The following is a 6,277-nucleotide window of genomic DNA, read 5'->3' on the forward strand; positions in this document are numbered from 1 at the left end:
CTGTCTATAGACTATGATACAGAAGCCGCGCGTCTCCGGTATCAGAAGAATGAAGAGGAGGACGGGCAGTGTGTATCATAAAGATTTATTACATATAAAGGTCAGTGGGGCCGGACACTTGCGCTGGGGACCTGTCAATCACACAGCGGTCCCAGCGCTCACTATAGAAGGGGTCAGTATTAGTCTGGGGGGGGGGGGGGTACAATACACATAACAATTATATACTGTAGAAGGGGTCAGTATTAGTCGGGGGGGGGGGGGTACAATACACATAACAATTATATACAGTACTGTAGAAGCGACTCCACTCGCTCCCCTGTATAGACCTGTCACAATTCATAATCCCCACCAGAAGACAGGAGCTCTGATTGGTGTATATTGGTGAATAGCTTTCCACCAATCAGAGCTCCCCTCTCCCGGCGGCGGGGATTATGAATCGTGACATCTGTATACAGGAGGAGGAGGGGGGGGGGGGAGGGGAGTGCAGTGTTGCCGCCAGCTTTTTAAGTTAATAAATGCAGATCGCAGCGGGTCTCTGGAGAATGACCTGCTGCGATCTGTCCTTCAGCCCGAGGACTACAACTCCCATCATGGACAGAGTCTGTCCATGATGGGAGTAGTAGTCCTAACAGTCACAATACAGTTTCGCAGCTGGGAGATGTGTAAGAGCCATCCCTCAGCACTGCGGTACTACAACTACTCCCATCATGGGACACAAAATTTCCCATGATGGGAGTAGTAGTCCAAGGGCAGACTGACGGATCTCAGGGGTCTCACTCTTGAGACCCCTTGCAACTTCTCCGCCCCTGCCCCCTAGTGATGACATAATTAGGGGGCGGAGCTTCACAGTCCAGGCCTGAAGCCAGGGTGGTAAGTATGGCTCTGTTCTCATTATGCGTTTTGCATAATGGGAACAGAGCCTTTTTGGCAGTGTGTTCCCAAACAGGGAGACTCCAGCTGTTGTTTACCTACAGCCCCCATGATGGGAGTTGTAGTTTAGCAACAATTGGAGGCTCCCTCTTTAGGAACACACTGCATTATGTGCGCTCTACCCAGGGGAGAGCGCCAAAAATGTACTGACCCATTTTTCGTGTTTTTATTTTCTTGTCATTTCAGATAAGTGAATGCAGAGGACTACCTGAGATTTGGTGGAGTGTGACGATGACTAGCATTTTTTTAATGTCAATAAAAGGGTTAACGAGGGCTGTGGGGGAGTGTTTTTTTAAATCCATTTTTTATTTCATGTGTTGTGTTTTTTATAATTGAAATTTCAGGCTTAGTAGTGGAAGCCGTCTTGTAGACGGAATCTATTACTAAGCTGGGCTTAGCGTTAGCCCCGAAAACAGCTAGCGCTAACCCCCAATTATTACCCCGGTAACAGCCGTTACCAACAGGCCCGGAGCATCAAAAATAGCGCTCCTTGGCTTAGGTGGTAACAGGCTGGGGTTATTTAGGCTGGGGAGGGCCAGTTACAATGGTCCTCGCCCATCCTGGTAATGTCAGGCTGTTGCTGATTGGTTGGTGTCTGATTGACACTGAAAATATGGGGAAGCCTATGTGATTTTTTTTTTTGTAATAAAAAAAAGTGTGTGGTTCCCCATATTTTCAGTGTCAGTCAGATACCAACCAATCAGCAACAGCCTGACGTTACCAGGGTGGGCGAGGACCATTATCACTGGCTCTCCCCAACCTAAATAACCCCAGCCAGGAGTGCTATTTTTGACACTCCAGGCCTGTTGGTACTGGCTCGTCCCGGCAACCCTGTAGTGGTGGGTAACGGGGTAATAATTTTGGGTTAGCGCTAGCTGTTTTTGTGGCTAACGCTAAGCCCGGCATTGAAAAAAAAATGTATTAAAAAAAAAAAAAAACACTTCCCACACAGCCCTCATTAAACCTTTTATTGACATTAAAAAAAAGCTGGTCATCAACGCAATACACCGAATCTGACGTAGTCCTCCCCATTCACGTATCTGAAATGAGAAAAAAAAAAGGTTAGGACATCATTTGCGATCTCACCTGGTGAGTGCGCCCATACTGCAGTGTGTAACAGGGAGCCTCCAATTGTTCTTGTCTGCCTACTGTATCCTGTATATACAGTCATCTATAGATGGCTGTATATACAGGAGAGCGCACAAAGATTTAACTCAGAGCTGCAGTGTGGGTTAACTCTTTCCTTGCTGGGCTCCTGTATAGTATACATGGATACACTATGCCCCCTGTATACTATACAGCGGGCGGAGGTAAGTAGTAATGCTCTGCACCCTGTATATGTATATGCTATACATCACTCCTCACCTCCTTACACTCCGTGGGGCGGGCGCTCTGCATCCTGTATATGTATATGCTATACATCACTCCTTACCTCCTTACACTCCGTGGGGCGGGCGCTCTGCATCCGACCCATGGAGTAGTACCTGCAGTAAAAAAAAATGCACACAGGGTACAAAAATGTTTGTTTCCGCACACCAGCAAAAATGCAAGAAAAAACACAAGGGGAGAGATTAATCAAAACCTATGTAGAGGAAGAGCGGTGCAGTTGCCCATAGCAACCTATCAGATTGCTCCTTTCATTTTTGTAAAGAAGCAATCTGATTGGTTGCCATGGGCAACTGCACTACTCTTCCTCTGTACAGTTTTTGATAAATCTCCCCCAAGAAAAATTACCAAAATGCAGGAAAAGCTGGGACCGTTTTTCAGGCGTTTTTGCTGGTGGACAAAAAAAATCCTCAGTGGAATCCTGAAAAACAATAGAACAAAAGCCGAGCGTCCAGGATACACCACTATTCCTGTGAGGTGTAGAACACGTCTACAAATAGAACTTTGTGGAGATTTAGACCATTGCACGAAATTTATCATGGGGCTTGCACAAGTTTGATAAATTTGGAGAAATTGCTCCAAATTTAGACCAACCAAAATGATCTACAAAAAAGTCTACCAAAAACAACATTGATACATCTCCCCCTTTGTCTGCAGCGTATCTGCACCTAAACAATAGGTTTTGTCCTCGTTATTAGTTTTTTTCTTCATTATGTAGAGTTTTAATCTCACAATAATACCACTTTTTGCACCCAATTATAACACATCAATTATACCAATGTCCTTATTCTTCATTTAACATCTGTGACACCCCTGTGCAAATCACCTCAAATGTACATGGTGCACTCTACCTTATGGTCCTTGTTGTGCGCCCGCAGAGCACTTTGCGCCCACATATGTGGTATCTCCGTACTCTGGCTAAATTGTGTCCCAAAAAATGGGGATCTTTTTTCCCCATTTACCTCTTGTGAAAATTAGTGTTGCTCGCGAATATTCGCAATTCGAATATTATTCGCGAATATCGCATATTCGCGAATTCGCGAATTTCGCGAATATAGCGCTATATATTCGTAATTACGAATATTCGTTTTTATTTTTTTTATTTTTTTTTTTTTCTTCACAGTACACATCACAGTGATCACCCCTCTCTGCTTCCAGCTTGTGTGGTGTAAAGAAGGCTGTAATACTACTGTGTGAGACTGGCGTGCGAAAATTCGCATATGCTAATTTTCGCATATGCAAATTTTCGCATGCGCTAATTTTCGTATATGCGAATTTTAGCATGTGCTAATTTTCGCATAAGCGAATTTTCGCATGTGCTAACATTCACATATATTAATATTCACATATGTTAATTTTCGCATACGTGAATATTCGCATATGCGAAAATAAAATGAGAATATAACGAATATGCGAATATTCGCGAATATATGACGAATGTTCGTCCATATATTCGCGAATATTCGCGAATTCGAATATGGCCTATGCCGCTCAACACTAGTGAAAATGTAAAGAATGCGGCAACACCTGCATGTCAGTGTAAATAATTTTATTTTTATACACTAACATACTGGTGTGGACTCCAACTGTTCCTTTTCATAATGGGTAAAAGGAGAAAAAGCCCCCCAAAATCTGTAAGGCAATTTCTCCCGAGTACGGCGATACCCCATATGTGTCCCTAAACTGTTGCTTTGAAATACGACAGGTCTCCAAAGTGAGAGCGCCATGCGCATTTGAGGCCTAAATTAGGGTTTTGCATAGGGGTGGACATAGGGGTATTCTATGCCAGTGTTTCCCAAACAGGGTGCCTCCAGCTGTTGCAAAACTCCCAACATGCCTGGACAGTCAATGGCTGTCCGGCAATACTGGGAGTTGTTGTTTTGCAACAGCTGGAGGCTCCATTTTGGAAACAGTGCCGTACCAGACGTTGTTCATATTTATTGGGGAGGGGGGCTGTGTAGCGGTAAGTGTATATGTAGTGTTTTTTACTTATTTTATTTAAGTGTAGTGTAGTGTTTTTAGGGTACAGTCACACGGGCGGGGGTTCACAGCGAGTTTACTGCATCTCAATCTTGCAGCACTCCCTGTAAACCTCCGCCCATGTGAGTGTACCCTGTCCATTCATATTGGGGGGAGGGGGGGAAACATCCAGCTGTTGCAAAACTACAACTCCGAGCATGCCCTTTGGCTGTCCGTGCATGCTGGGAGTTGTAGTTTTGCAACAGCTGGAGGCACAGTGGTTGTGAAACACAGAAACAGACTCAGTGTTTCGCAACCAGTGTGCCTTCAGCTGTTGCAAAAAATTCTAATCTCAGCATGCAGTGACAGCAGAAGGACATGCTGGAACTTGTAGTTATGCAACAGCTGGAGGCATACTGCTACAACTCCCAGCATGCCCTTTGGCAGTCCGTGCATGCTGAGGGTTGTAGTTATGCAACAGCTGAAGGCACACTGGTTGCAAAACACTTGAAAGTTTTTTACTTAACTTAGTGTTTCCAAACCAGTGTGCCTCCAGCTGTTGCACAACTTCAATTCCCAGCATGCATGGTCTGTCAGTGCATGCTGGGCGTTATAGTTTGGAGGCACAGCTGGAGGCACACGGGTTGGGAAAAAGAGTTAGGAAAATAACAATGTTTCCCAACTAGTGTGCCTCCAGCTGTTGCAAAACTATAATTCCCAGCATGGCCAGACATGCTGGAAGTTGTATTTTGGCAACATCTGAAGGGTCAGATGTTGACGAACTACAACTCCCAGCATGCTTGGGCAGTCTGGGCATGCTGGGAGTTGTAGTTTTGCAACAGCTGGAGGTCCACAGTTTGTAGACCACTGTATAATGGTCTCCAATCTGTGGTCTTCCAGATGTTACAGAACTACAACTCCCAGCATGCTTCGACAGAAGGGGCATGCTGAGATTTGTAATTTTGGAACATCTGGAAGAGAATAGATTGGAGACCATTATACAGTGGTCTCCAAACTGTGGCCCTCCAGATGTTGCAAAACTACAACTCCCAGCATGCCCAGAAAGCCAAAGGCTGTCTGGGCATGCTGGGAGTTGCAGTTTTGAAACTCCCAGTGGCAGCAGTGAGATCGCTTTACGGCAATCTCACTGCTGCCAATGAAGATGCCGCCCTGCTGCTGCAAACTCCCCGCGGGGACGCACCACCCCCGGGACCGCCTGGAGGACGCCGCTCGTGCCAGGACCGCTCGGGACACCGCATGGCCGGGTAAGTGATGCCGGGGGACCGGTAAGGGACAGTTACCAGAGCGGTGTGTGTCCCGATCCCCGTGATCCGGACTCACACACCGAGCTGCTAAGTATTATCGTAGCGAAACGCTGCTATCAGCTAGTCAGATTTGACTAGCTGATAGCAGCGATCGCTGGGGGGGGGGGGGGGGGGACGAAACCCCCGTGGTCACATGGTAAGATGGCTGGCTATCAGTGATAGCCACCATCTTACCGGGCGCTGGGGGAAAGTATAACGGAAAGCAGTAAATTTTAAAAATAAAAGGAGAATGATCTACAGTGTTAAGTGGATTACAAAGATATTTTAATGTGACGGAGCTTGTTCAATGATAAGTAAGATATCAAACATTTCCTATGTAAATGTATTCAATTGTTGGATCATAAAATAACAATACCAATATACAAGTGATCTAATGAATAACTGAACTGTAGACAAATATTCTATATGCAAATTATTTTTAAAGTGCTTTGGAATAGCCAAGGAGTAAAAAGCAATATAAAGCAAACCAAATGAGGAATTGAGATAGGAAAGTTAAAACATTCTGGTGGTTCCTTAGTAGAACTTTCCTTCAGAAATAGAAAGGATTGCTACGTGCAGTTAAAGTTGGCTTATATTTACGGGGGAAAAAGACGCACTTGCGTCAAAATTTTTGGTGCAAAGGAAAAGAACGCAGGTAATAAATCCATGTGTACTATATATGCAGCTCCAAGGTACCC

The sequence above is a fragment of the Hyla sarda genome, chromosome 4 (assembly GCF_029499605.1).
Source record: "Hyla sarda isolate aHylSar1 chromosome 4, aHylSar1.hap1, whole genome shotgun sequence".
Taxonomy (NCBI): Eukaryota; Metazoa; Chordata; class Amphibia; order Anura; family Hylidae; genus Hyla; species Hyla sarda.